The sequence below is a fragment of the Panthera tigris genome, chromosome A2, assembly GCF_018350195.1.
Source record: "Panthera tigris isolate Pti1 chromosome A2, P.tigris_Pti1_mat1.1, whole genome shotgun sequence".
Classification (NCBI taxonomy): domain Eukaryota; kingdom Metazoa; phylum Chordata; class Mammalia; order Carnivora; family Felidae; genus Panthera; species Panthera tigris.
In genome coordinates this window covers 137,974,757-137,989,062 of record NC_056661.1, presented here as the reverse complement: position 1 = coordinate 137,989,062, position 14,306 = coordinate 137,974,757, and the positions used below count along the sequence as shown (strand labels likewise).

Genomic DNA, 14,306 nt, shown 5'->3' with positions numbered 1-14,306 from the left:
AAGGAAAGAAGGCCAATTTTATGCAGGTTTCTATGGCTGGCTTCACAAAGGCATCTCTCTGTGTGCAAGCTCTCTGGCAGGAACAGCCGACTCTGAGATCATCGTTTTCAGTAATGACCAGCTGCAATGATCGGAGAAAGAAAATCATAAACTGGTTTATATAGTGATTTTATTAAGGAGCCTGAAATATAGATTCATTCACTGGTAGGCACTTAAGAAAGGAAGCTCATTGGATGTGTTTAAATGTATGGCCCAAGGCCTCCCCATTTTCCTTTATCACCAAACATGCTTTGATTGGCTATTCACGTCATTTGTCTTGAAGAGGAAGTGAAGCTTATTTGCATTTCCCTGGGTTTCCCAGGAAATTCCCAGGAATTCTTGTCCTTCATTCCATGGTATTTTCCTGTGTTTGGGATCACATTAAATTATAATCTCACACTGTGTCTCCAGGTACTGAACATTTGTTTAACAATAGAGCTAGGACATGTTAACGTTTCCAGTTTGCCCACAGAGAGATGGCTTCAGACTCCTAGAACATATGGCAAACATTTAGAATAAACAAAATAGTCTCATACTCCTAGTGCAAGCATTAAAACAAAAACAAAAACAAAAACATCAACATAACACTATTTGTCAGAAAGTTTAACAAGATGAAGTTTGGAGATACAGAACTGCATGAAGCAATTTGTGTTAGAGCTACTTCCTTAACAGTGTTCCATGATAGGTGCATACATGTTTTGACTTAAATGAGAATTTCCAGCTTGCATAAATTTGGGTGGGAAATGCTGGTCTTGACAAAATGAAACTCCTTTTAACTGCATGACTGCTCAGAATCTTAATATGCTAATGTTCATTGCCATTTTTAAAAGAAAGATTCTTTCTTCTCCCCCTACCCCCATGGGAACATCTGCTTGGACGAGTACCCCAAAGATCTCACTTCTGGGGAAATGCTGCCCAAAACAGATGGGGTGATTGACAACCAAAGGCTTCAAAAGCTTAGGATCCTGGATAAAGTTTGCAAGAGAAACTTCAGACATTTGTGTTAATATGGATATATTAAATATTTATAGTCAGATGTTACCTGAAACTAGCTATTCAGAAATCAATTACGGTGTGAAATAGGAGAGCACTGTACCTTTTTTTGTCCAAAATGCTGGCTTTCTTTTTACAGATAAAGCTTTAGGAGATTTCTGTTGGTTTACAGATACACTGGTTGTATGATTCTCATTTTCGAGGCTTTATGACATAGAAAAAGAACTGTGATGGACTGCAAATGAGAAGCTGGAGCTAAGTGCATGGAAACCTAGCAGGTACCATGCTTCTCCTTCTTAATCCATGGCTACCAATTAAAGATGCCAGAAAGCATATTTTTGCCATATTTATGTGTGAGTTAAGTAAGTATCTTTGTTGTTGTTGTTGTTTAAAGAGAACTGCTAGCAAAGACTTTTGTTCATTCATCCTTTTAATTAATTCAAACAAGAAACATTTATCTACTGCCTGATTTGTACCAGGTACATTGTAAATAAGACAGACATGTTCCCTGCTTTCTTGGAACTTCCTGGCTAGAGGGGAGAAAGGAGAAAGGCCATGTTTTATAATTTCTAATCATGCTGTGGCTTGTTCATTTTCCCAAAGGGATTTCTGTGCACTTAGAACTGAATAGGTGGGCAAAAATTACTAATATTTTGAAAAATGAATGCATTGGAACCCGAAGCTTGCCTGATCCTGGGAGTCATTCTCATAGGCACTAGGCGTATACTTTGTTGTTGCGAACATCTTGTGTAAATTATGACTATACTTTGGGGCAGAAATTGATAATGGTTAAGGATGGGTCTTTTGAATTATCTGCCAGAACTTCTGAGCAACTGTTCCTGTTTTTTAGTCACTGATGAGTCACAGTTCAGGGGAGATACAATCAGTGTGCCAATTGATGTAAAAAAAAAATATGGGTGATTTCTACCTTGGAATCCCTGATACAAGTCTAAACTTATCTCACATTGGAAAATAAATCCTCAAGGCACATACCTCTGTACTTGATATACTGCAACACATAAAGGATCTCTCTGCACTCTTGAAGCAAGTTGGGGCCTGGTTTAAGGGTGTTTTTCTTATAAAAGAAGGAAAGATAATGGCTGAACTCTGGAATAAGACAGTGGTAGGGAAGCTGTGATAAAATGGCTCCAAGATATAATATTTGCAAAAGTTTTAATCTACAGTGGTTGAATGTAGCCACCTCATAGGGAACTTAGATAACCTAATTAAGCAGTGTAAACTTTAAAAAGTCAAGGAAATGACTTGGTATTAATTCAGAACACAATTTAGAAAAATGTAACCTAGGCTTCTAGCTCCTAACTATGTGTGTGTTAATGTGTGCTTCTTCATACTTTTCTATTGTTTTAATAAATAAAGCAGTTATTTGTGTATTTTCTACTGTGGTTTTCGGTGTTTGTCTCTGCTCTGTTTCTGTGCATTTGTCTCTTCTTTCGAATCCAGATTGATCTAAGTCAATTTAAGTTCATTTATTTAATTAAGAAATATTTATGAAATGCCTGCTAGTGAGTAAGCACTAAGAATAAATGTTAAAAAAAGAAAGGGTGTGTGTGTGTGTGTGTGTGTGTGTGTATCTGAGAAGCACTACTTGAAAAACCAGAGGCAGCTTCATATTATCTGTAATAGGTTATCAAAGGGGATGGAAAGAAATTTGATATTCCTTTAGGTCAAACTGCCATATATATATACTTTATATTTTAAAGTCCTGTGCCAAATAGGGGTGCCTGGGTGGCTCAGTTGGTTAAGCATTGACTTTGGCTCAGGTCATGATCTCGCAGCCCATGAGATCAAGCCCCACATCGGGCTCTATGCTGACAACTCAAAGCCTGGAGCCTGCTTTGGATCCTTTGTCTCTCTCTTTCTCTGCCCCTCCCCTGCTCATGCTTTGTCTCTGTCTCTCAAAATAAATAAACATTAAATAAAATTTAGAAAAGAAAAATAAATAAAGTCCTGTGCCAAATATCTAAATCATTTCCATTGTTTATATGCATATTCTGAATATTATGAGTAATGGAAATATCATAAATATTATAAATAATATCATAAAATAAATAACATCATGACTTCAGATTTTAAATATATTATTATATTTCAAAGTTTGATCTCATGTAAAATGTATCTTCTATTAAATTTATAACGTAGGAATTAAAAAATGAATATGAAAGACAACAGCCTCTTATTGTGTTTCCTGTTTTTGTTTTATATACAGGTATATATTATGAAGTATATTTATATGATATATAAAATATGTATTTTATATTATATATCAAAGACTATTTCTTCTCTTTAGCTTTTATGGCTTAATTCCACTCACATACTATTTATTAAGTGATGACACGTACTTAAGACTCTAGTGCATGCAAATGGCTTCTCCCCCTCACTTACAAATCTGTGTAAATCTCTGAGAAACTTTACACTGTCAGTTGTTTGAGAGATTAAAAAAAATTGTTTAATGTTTATTTTTGAGAGGCAGAGTATGAGTGGGGGAGGGGCAGAGAGAGAGAGGGAGACACAGAATCTGAAGCGGGCTCCACGCTCTGAGCTGTCAGCGCAGAGCCCGACGCGGGGATCGAACTCACGGACCGCGAGATCATGACCTGAGCTGAAGTTGGACACTTTGAAGTTGGACAAGTACAGAGACAGACGCGGGGCTTAAATCTACAAAGTGCTAGATAATGACCTGAGCTGAAGTCAGACGCTTAACCGACTGAGCCACGCAGGTATTCCTAGTTCACCTTTTAATTGCTGAAAGAGGAACACTTTATTTTTTATTAAAAAAATTTTTTTAAGTTTTTTAAAAGTTTGTTCATTTATTATTTCAGAGAGAGAGAGAGAGAGAACGCAAATGGGGGAGGGACAGAGAGAGAGGAAGACACAGAATCTGAATCAGGCTTCAAGCTCTGAGCTGTCAGCACAGAGCCCAACATAGGCCTGAACTCACAAACTGTGAGAGTGAGACCTGAACTCACAAACCCGAGCTGAAGTCAGAGGCTTAACCAGCTGAGCCACCCAAGTGCTCCAAGATGAAACACTTTTAAAAAGTTAAAACTTGTGGCATCTTCCTTCTGCTTAGCTAAAATTCTCATCTTGAGCAAACTGGAGATTAATTCATTCACTTGTATTTTCTGTATGTGGGGGGTACGTGTGTGTGTGTGTGTGTGTGTGTGTGTGTGTGTGTGTGAGTGTGATGGAGAGCCTAGTACTTGTCAAGAAGTGTATTAGCAGCTAGGTTTACGGCAGTAAATAAAACAGATAAACTGCCTGGCTTTGTGGAGCTTAATTCTAGTGGAGGGAAGACCTTTTATTTAATAAGAGGCCAGGCAGTGTTCAAAAAATGCTATGAAGAGAATTAAAGTAGTGTACAGAAATAGAGGACAATGGAGAGCAGATTTCTAATATGGTGATATGGTGAAGGAGGATGGCCTCTCTAAGGAGGCCATATTTGAGGAGAGATTTAAATAAAGTCTGGGACCAAGTCTGCTTTTGGTTTTCTGGGGAAGAGCATTCTAGACACAAGCACCTGTAAATGCAAAGCCTCCCAAGCAGAGGCAGGCCAGTTGTGGTTGAGTAACGGAAAGGCAGCCCACAGAAGCAGGGTGAAGGAGGTAGAGGGTAGTAGGAGATGCACTAACTGTGAGGCAGCTCACACTTAACAAATGTGAGAACCAGGGAAGAAGCCAACGGAGGCCCATGTATGACATGTCTGAATATTTAAAAGCTATAAATCAAGCTAACATACTGTTAAATAAAACATGTTCTATCTTATTTTTTTAACCTTTGTAACACCCAGGAGTCCAAGTTTAAATACAACATTCTTGGATTCATTATTCCAGGTCAATGAATAAGGAACTGACCCTGGTCCTCGGTCTTCCCCCTTCTCTTTCCATTTTCAGCTCTGTTCTATATTTTGTGATATTATACATACACATGGATATCCAGATCATTGCTTCCAAGATCCACTCTCACTCCTGCAAACAACTGCCTCTGAGTTACCTCTTGGGTCTGTGTCTTGGATCATATACAGAATAGATTGCAGACTGGGAAGCAGGCTTGCAGACCCCTGGGCAGGGAATTCTGGACCCCTGGGAAACCAGGGCATATTCTGTAAGTGGTCTGTAGACTCCAGTTGTGCACATTCCACTGACTTGTAGACTCCCTACCTGGTGGCGGGTGGGTGGTTGCAATTGGTAGTGTATCCGGAGGGAAACCAACACTGGGCCCTCTGAAGCACATACTCCAGACTGTGTTCTAAGGATGGTACCAGTAGGCTTTGTTGGTCTTGGCAAGGATTTGGCTTTTGATGTTAACAGAGATAAGAAAACATTGAAGTGTTTTGCTTTTCATTTTCAATCTCACTCTGGCTGCTGTGTGGAGAGCAGCCTGGAGTGGGTCAAGAATGGAAGGAGGGAACTCAGTGAAGACACTGTTGTAGAGTTTTCAACAAGAGATGGTATCTCTACGGGTTCCTATGAGCAACCAATAGTTAGTGATAAACAAAATGCTCTCCCACTCTTCAATACTCTTGGAGACTATAGAAAGCAGATTCTTTTGTTGGGGGAGAATAAAAGTGAGAAATGAAAGCTTTTATACCCACACAGTTTACCATTACTTTAGCATGTCTTTTATTCAGCTGTCTTCACTAACATAATTTTATTATTCCACTATTCTTATCAACATGACTCCAGGAGCTACCAAAAAAAAAAAAATAAGTGAATATCGGATTGCTCAACTTTTATATAGATAGCATCAAACGATTCTTACTTGTAAGACTCTTTGCACACTTTTTAAAAAATTTATTTTTATTTTTGAGATTTTGTGTGAGTGGGGGATGGGGCAGAGGGGGAAGGGAGAGAGAGAGAGAGAAAGAAAGAGAGTGAGAGAGAGAATCTTAAGCAGTCTCTACGCTTGGTACGGAGCCCAGTGCAGGGCTTGATTCCATGACCCTGGGATCATGACCTGAGCCAAAATCAGGCGTGAGATGCTCAACCAACCGAGCCACTCAGATGCCTCTTCAAGACTCTTTGAAACCATCCTCTAGAAAACCTCATCTTACCATGTTCACCAATTCTAATCATGATCCTTATACAATATCAGTAAAGTTCTCTGTGTTGAAAGACTGTCTTAAACCAATCTCAAAATCTCATGTATTTCCCAACTTTGTAGTTCCCCCTTGGAAAGGCTATGAAAACACTGATAAAATAGTGTTCTCCTTTATCTTTATTTATTCCATGAGGAATAAATTCAACTTTGTCTCATCAAGAGTTTAGGAGCACCAGGGTGGCTCATTGGTTTAGTGTCTGACTCTGGATTTTGGCTCAGGTCATGATCTCATGGTTGTGAGATTGAGCCCTGTGTCAGGCTGTGCAGAGTGTGGAGTCTGCTTAAGATTCTCTCTCTCTTTGTCTCTCTTTATCCCTCTGCCCCTCTCCCCTACTTGTGTGCTATAAATAAATAAGTAAATAAATAAACATAAAAATGGGGTTGTTTTGGTGATGTTTATAGCAAGCCACTCTTTGACAATCTTGGAGGCCCACTGAGATCTGATAAAGACATCAAACTTCTACAACCCAAGACTCTCAATATGGAAATAGAGCAATCTTCTGAGACCTCTTGAGTTTTCAACTCAGGGATATTGCGTTGGGTCCAACTTCCTATTTCAATCTTTTTCTTTTCTTTCTTTTTTTCTTTTCCTTAGCTCCCCAGATAGTGACTTGATTTTGTCTTCTAGGAATAAACAAAATACCCTCCTACTCTTCATAAGCCTTTTAAGGATCTCTCTGATGAAATAATCAGACTTGTAAACCTCCTACTCTTTCTAGAAATCTGCCTTATTATTGCAACCTTGTGATATATAAGAAATACATGTTTTGTCATTTCTTACGTATATTTGGTCATTTCTCATATATATTTGGTCTTCGCCCACAGTTCCTGGCTCACAGCAAACCAAACTCTTGGAAGTTCCTGAGAGATAGGAGCAATGGGAACAACAGTTGTTATATTTGGTCTCTTGTCCTCAGTTCCTGAAAATACTTCAGAGCCATAAAGGTGAAATGAGTGTCTTGTTATTCATAACAAGCACTTTTCACCACTGGTTTATGCTAATGAGGTGACTTTCTAAAACACCTATAGATGGGGTCTGATTGCCAAGGGGATCAACAATGAATAGGTGTATGATTGACCTACATATAGAGCCAAACCAAACTGACAGAAGCCTCCATTAGTTTATCTACTGTGGCTAGTGCCCTTAGACATCATAGGTAGGCTTTTGCCATTGCGTTTATAGGGACTATAGTAAGGTATTAATTCTGATGATTTTAATGAAGTTGAATCAGAATAACAGGCCAACTGTAGCCCCTCACCCCTTTCTAGAAATCAGGGGTAGGACTTAAAGTTGCAACCTTCTATTCATGGTTGAGGTATAATTGACATACATATAGATGGACATACTCAATGTATACAATTTGATGAATTTGGAGATAAGTATAAAACAGTAAAACATCACCATAATCTATGCCATAAACATATCAGTCTCCTCCAAAAGTTTCTTCCTGCTTTTTTTTCTTGTGATAAGAATACTACATTAGATCTATCTTCTTAGAGAATTTTTAAGAATATGTTAGCTATAGGCATGATGCTATAGAGTAAATCTCTAGGACTTCTTCATTTCACAGAACTGAAACTTAGTACCTTTGACCAATATCCCCTCTACCCTACCCTTGGTAACTAGCACTCTATGAGTTTGACTATTTTAGGTTCCTAGTATAAGTGGGATCCTGTATACTAGTGTCAGAACTGAACTGAATTGTAGAATATCCAGCTGATACTAGAAAATTTCTTGGTGTAGTGAAAAAACCCCACACTTCAGAATTGGTGATCAGAATCAAAGTCCTTGTCTCAGTCAGTTTAAGCTCCTATAACAAAAATAACATAGACTGGGTGGCTTAAACAATAGAAATGTGTTTCTCACATATTTGGGAGCTAGAAAGTATGAGATTAGTTATGGTGCCAGCATGGACACTTCTGTTGAGGGCTCTCTTCCTGCTTGCACACTGCTGCTTCTGGTTGTATCCTCACATGGTGGAAAGCAGAGAGCTTTTCCCAACACCATTCATTGAAGAGACTATTTTTTCCCAATTGTGTATTCTTGGCACTGTTGTTGAAGATCAGTTGATTGTGTATGCATGAGTTTATTTCTGAGCTTTCTGTTTTATTGCATTCGCCCAGCAGATTTTTGGTATGTTCTGGTCATTGCTTTTTTTCTTAGGATTTTTGAAGCATTTTCTGCCTGGAGAGCTAGAAACAGTATCAAAAATATTACTTAATTTTGTGTTCCCAAACTAGGAATTTCTAACCTATGTTTCTAATGACAAGAGTACCCATTTTACTGTGACTGTTAAAAAGCTTTGCAAAATCCTGCCACTCAGAAACTTTACTGCTCATATTGCCCCCAGTCTCTAGAAAAGGAAGAAAGAACAAACAGAACTGAAGAACTCAGACTGGCAAAATTCTCAGAGACTCTCAAACTTCTGAGGCTGAAGATATTGCCATTGAGATCATCTCCCTTTGGGATTCATTGATTGTCCCATTTCAATTGATAATGGTTGACTTATAGAAACATCACTTGCAATTATGGACTCCATTTACTAAAAACAGACATAGTCCAATATTGCAGGAGATTCTAGGAATGCATGCAGTATTTTTTTCAAGAGGTTTGAGCAGCCTTTCTTATAGTCCTTCTAAGCAACCTTTGAAGGATCTAAAACCTGAGACCAGGTCTTCTAGAAAGAGCCCATTAAGTACTGTTCACAACTAGAACAGCAATAAAATTCCAAGCAGTTGTTCCTTGGATTCATGCCTCTCAAATAAAGAGGCACAAACTATCTTTGAATCACTAGAAGGTGGTTCTTAGAGATCTCAAGATGAGGATTCTCTGAATATCTCAAGAGTCAGACCATCTTCAGAAGGAGATAAGTGTTACACAGACAGCTTTCACCCAGGATTCACAAAATAATACTGTATATTATAATGCTTTAGTAGGCATTATTTTGTTGTTTATTTTTCTGGACATTTTATTTTCTTTGTTGCTTATGTAAGGCTATCTTTAACTAAGTTATTGTAAGAACTCCATTCCTAATTTCAGTGTTATGCCATCTCGGCCACTCCATTGTCTGAATCCCATGAATGGCTACAATTTGTTAATAAATGTATGCATATGACTAAACATCAGAAAACATACTTCCATTTGGAGCCACCCAGCTTCCTTTGGTACCAGTTCCTTATAATAAATCTCTTGGTTTCCAGGGTAACTGTACTTGACTGTCAGCTAACATTGGATGTAGAAAACCCCACAATAGACCAGACAGAGAGAAATCTGAAACCCCGTTATCACACTGCACTTAGAAAAGAAAGTTCCTGTCTTCACTGAAACACCATTCAGTGATTTTTTGTTGGGCCTCAGTTTTGAAACTGAGCTTGCACAAAAATAGAACTGAGAAGAGGACTAGAGTAGAGATGGTATTCACTGGAAGACCAACTAACTTTCAAAGGAAAGACACACTATTTTTCTTTGGCCTTAGGTCTACCTAAGGATCTCATCTCAGTCCTGCAAACTCGTTGCCTGGTACTGGGCCATGCTTGATGAGTAGTTCCAGATTTTACAACACTGCAATCTGTTGGGGTCAATTATCTAAAAACAGATCATCGAATGGCTCCTAATGACTGGTATTGGATTTGTGTACAAATGACTACTCATTTCTAACTGCCAAATGGGAAGAGACTTGTTATATGTTGGTAATCTGATTCCTTTCTTTAGGATAGTCTCTGCATCACTTAGGGACCATTTTGGCCCTCAGTTTTCCCTTTTAGAAAAATTTCACCCTGTGCCTTAAAATAGGCCTGGAGAGTAGGAAGAATCCAATATGCCATTGTTTACAGACTAGCTAAAGAACTAGAGAATGCCACCAAGGGAAGTGACACTTGAGACCTTCATTAAATTGGGCAGATGCTGGTCCAGAAGAGAGCCTCTTTAGATATAATATTGGCCTCTTGAGAGGGAATATGTGATGTTTTAGGGGAGATGTGTTGTGCTTAGATTCTTACAGGCCTCTTTGGTATCTTTAATGTCGTGAAAGAGATTTGGGAAGGAACAAACCATAGGATTGTCAGTTTAGCTAAGAAACTTCTATCTGGTATGTGGGTTTTTTGCTTTAGGGATGAGATCTATTTTCTGTCTAATTTGGGCACCTTGTCTCCTGGCTGACAAGTGAAATATAAACTCTAATCATAATTATACCTTTAACAACTGCCTGGTTGTAACGTTCAGATGTGTGATCACCAGACATTTGAATATTGCTGAACAGCCACCGTGCCATCAAATGATCCAACAGGTGATCTTCCAACAAAAAGAATAGGAAAACCTTATTCTTGTGGAGGTTAAAACAACCATCTCTGGAAACATGATACAATATCCTGGCAACTCAAATATTGATGAGAATTTGGACTGAACACATCCCCAGATGTTAAGGAACCCTCTTGGGGCACCTGGTGGCTCAGTCGGCTAAGCATCTCTTGTTTTGGCTCAGGTCATCATCTCATGGTTCGTGAGTTCAAGCCCTGCATTGGGCGTGCTGACAGCATGGTGCCTCCTTGGGATTCTCTCTCTCCCTCTCTTTCTGTCCCTCCTCTGCTTGTTCTCTGTCTATCCCTCTCTCTCTCTCTTTCTCTCTCTGTCTTTTAAAATAAATAAATAACTTTAAAAAATGAACCTTCTCATAGGTCAGGTTGGAAGAATGACCACACGGTGGGACAGTGATACTGAAAGCATCTACATGCATATAGCTTATGGTCTACATGAACATGACTTTGTTTCGCTGTCTTAATTAACTTGATTTTATTGTTCTTCATCAGTATGAATTTACTATTCCAGGAAGCTCTTGTGTAGAAAAATAAAAGATACAAATATCTTTATAGATTGTTCCAGGGACTTTTTGAAAAAAAACACAAAACACAAAACAAACAAAAAAAACCCCATTTAAATAAGCACCAAACTGTTCAAATGCTTAACAGATAGCATCAAACAACTGTGAACTTCCCGAAACTCTTCAAAACTCATGCTTCAAAATTCTCACCTTGTGTGTCCACCACTACTAAATTATAATGATCCATACCGATCCTAAAGACCCTGAATTGAATATCCACCTTAAACCTGGCTCCCGATCCTCGCAAATACCCTGATTTTTCTGTCCCCTTTCTGAGATACTACTAAAACTCTTGACAGTGTGCTCTCCCTAACTCTGGTAGGAATACATTCAACTTTATGGTATCCATGAGAGATTATATAGATATAGATATAGATGATATAGATATAGATATAGATATAAATTTACTCTTTTTATTTTTAGCCATACTAGTAAGCTCAATGTTACCCCCTTTTTATTTTAATTTGTACTTCTCTGATGACTGTTGAAGTTGAGACCTTTTCCTTTAAAAAAAATTTTTTTTAATGTGCATTTATTTTTGAGAGAGAAACAGAGTGAAAGTGGGGGAGGGGCAGAGAGAGAGGGAGACACAGAATCTGAAGAAGGCTCCAGGCTCCAAGCAAGTGTTCAGCACAGAGCCCGACGTGGGGCTCGAACCCACAAACTGAGATCATGACCTGAGCCGAAGTCGGACATTTAACCGACTGAGCCACCCAGGCGCCCCGAGACCTTTTAACATGCTTAAGAAAATCTGTATCAGTACAAACTAAAGGAGAAAAAAACAAAAACAATCTATAACAAAAAAATGATAAAGATGAATAATGATATGGAATTAAAGTCAAAGAAAGAATAGCAGCAAGTGAATGCTATAATTGACTAAAAGTTGTACTGATGATACACTGATAAAAAAATTTTTTTTACGTTTATTTATTTTTTGGGAGACATAGAGAGAGCACAAGTTGGGGAGGGGCAGAGAGAGAAGGAGACACAGAGTCTGAAGCAGACTCCAGGCTCCGAGGTGTCAGCACAGAGCCCGACACGGGGCTCGAACTCACAAACCATGAGATCATGACCTGAGGTGAAGTCGGACGCTTAACCAACTGAGCCACCCAGGTGCCCCTGATGATACACTGATAATAGTGTAAAATTTTAGGAATCTTAACTCTATGAAGCAATCTGCCCAGTGGGACTTTACAACATTATCAAGCAGAACACAGCAGCCAGGCTTCTGAACAGAATGCTGCATTAAAGCCTTAAGAAAAATTTTCTAACAAAGTAATTTTGGTTTATGAATGGAAAATATGAATAAACTTTATAGCTCAGTTAATAAGTTTCTAAATAATGAAGAGAGCCTTCATATCAGTCCTCAGGTCATACTCTGAAGGTCACTGATCTAAGGCTTGGTTCCAAAAGGAAAACCACTGGGATATAAGGGAAGATTTATTAATGTGCTTTCCATATCTATATTAATAAAGTTGAATCTCAAAATACTCACCTTAGAAAAATGTCCTATGTTATCTGATAGCAATATATGTTCAGAAGGTATTAGCTATTCATACCTATATGTGCTAATAGAAATGACACGGTTTTATATTTAGGGGACTTATTTAAAAACTGCTACAAAGAAAATAGCAATAACAAGCACATTATCAGTTATGTATAAATTTCTGTTAACAGATACTGAGAAGGGATTGATCCACTCAGAAACATACCAGAATGTACCTGCCAAAATGAGCATTATTCTCTTGGGAGGTTATTTTTTCTAGCAAATTTGGCTGCTGATTTTGATTAGCAATATATTTATATAAGAGAAAATTTTCTTCTACCCATTAAACAGTTTCCACAACACTGCTGCAGACTCTACAGCTTGGCCTCTAACAAAGGCAGCTTGGTATTATTTTGAATTTACTTTAGAATTGCTAAAATTGAGGCAAACCAATTTTTTCCTTAAGTGGAAAAGCAGCTCAACAACGTTTAAATGAACCATAACAAAAATGTCCAGTAGCTTCTTAATGAGCTTCAATAGAGTTGTGTAAAGTGAACTGCCAAAGACATTTTTTTCCCAGAAACTAGAAATAGACCTGTAGGGGCCAAACTCCCAGTCCAAGGCTCTGCCCCAGCTAGTGTTCCTAAAAGCCTGATCTGAAATATCAAAGCAAAATTTATTATCGTTATCCTTATGAGATAATCCCCATAGCGGCCTAGCATTACTATTGTAGCTCACTAAGGGCTCAAGATCTCCCAGTGAATAGTGTGCTTAAATATGCTATTTATAACCAGAAAATATACTTTCAGTATAAGCCATTTTGTAAATCTGTAGATGCAAGAAAAAGGCAATATAGATTTGTGTGTGTGTGAAACTGGGGTATTTTAGAAACTGCACCATAGATCTCTAGAGTATGTAGGGAAATTTCGCTTTATTTTGTTTCATTATGTGAAATATCTTTTGGAAATGTTTCTCTTTGGCTTCAGCAAATGTCCTGGCTTAGCCGCTGTGTTACAGGTGCTCCAGGAAACTGGAAGACCTGTCTAAGAACTTAGTACCCTTAGCTTGCCTAGTCCTGAGGGTATGTGGCCCTGAATGTCATGCTGATGGTGGACATGGAGAAACTCAAGAGAATAAACAAGGCAAACAAAGAGTTGAAATGTTTGGATGTTTGTCTGGAAAACACAGACAGAATCTGGGGGAGCAAAAATGAAGGCTGCACAGTTACCATGCTGATCTCCTCTGCGCGATGAGGGATGACGGAGAGTGGTCACAGCTTTGTCGAGATGTGAATCTAGCGGTCCCTGGATACCATGTTCTGTAGCATAAAAATTGGCTTGTTCAATAAAGATGACGATCATATCATAGGAGACCCAGAAAAGGCCAGAAGCTTAGTAGAAGGCTGAGACTAGGATCCAAGGAACCATCTAAAAGAGTATTAAGGTTTTGTTTGGTCATTTGCTTGTTTCAAGTATTCAGAAGCAAATTTACTGTGCAGCTTGTGAATCGAAACTTCAGGGTGCCTCACCTGGTGTGTGCTGAGAGTTTCTGAGAGTTTTTGTGAGTCTCAGGTAGAGAGGAGAAGCCAGGTTGCCATCAAGAAGCATTTCTCTGTCGATACCTCTGGTAAATGGCTCAAGAGCTCTCACAAGAAAAGGACCTGGATCTGCATTAATTTTTGGTGGTTTATTTTCTCATTCTAACTAAATGCATACTCTCTTTTATTATTGATACAGTATTTATTTGTCTTCACTCTGTCAAACCCTGAGCCAGCCACGTTCCCCAGCCTGCCT

General features: G+C 38.5%; 1 long non-coding RNA gene across 2 annotated transcripts in view; it reads left to right on the top strand.

Moving 5' to 3' along the window:
* The window catches only part of LOC122234457, a 264,574-nt gene that overhangs the window by 60,026 nt on the left and 190,242 nt on the right, over nt 1-14,306 (top strand). The window lies entirely within an intron of this gene.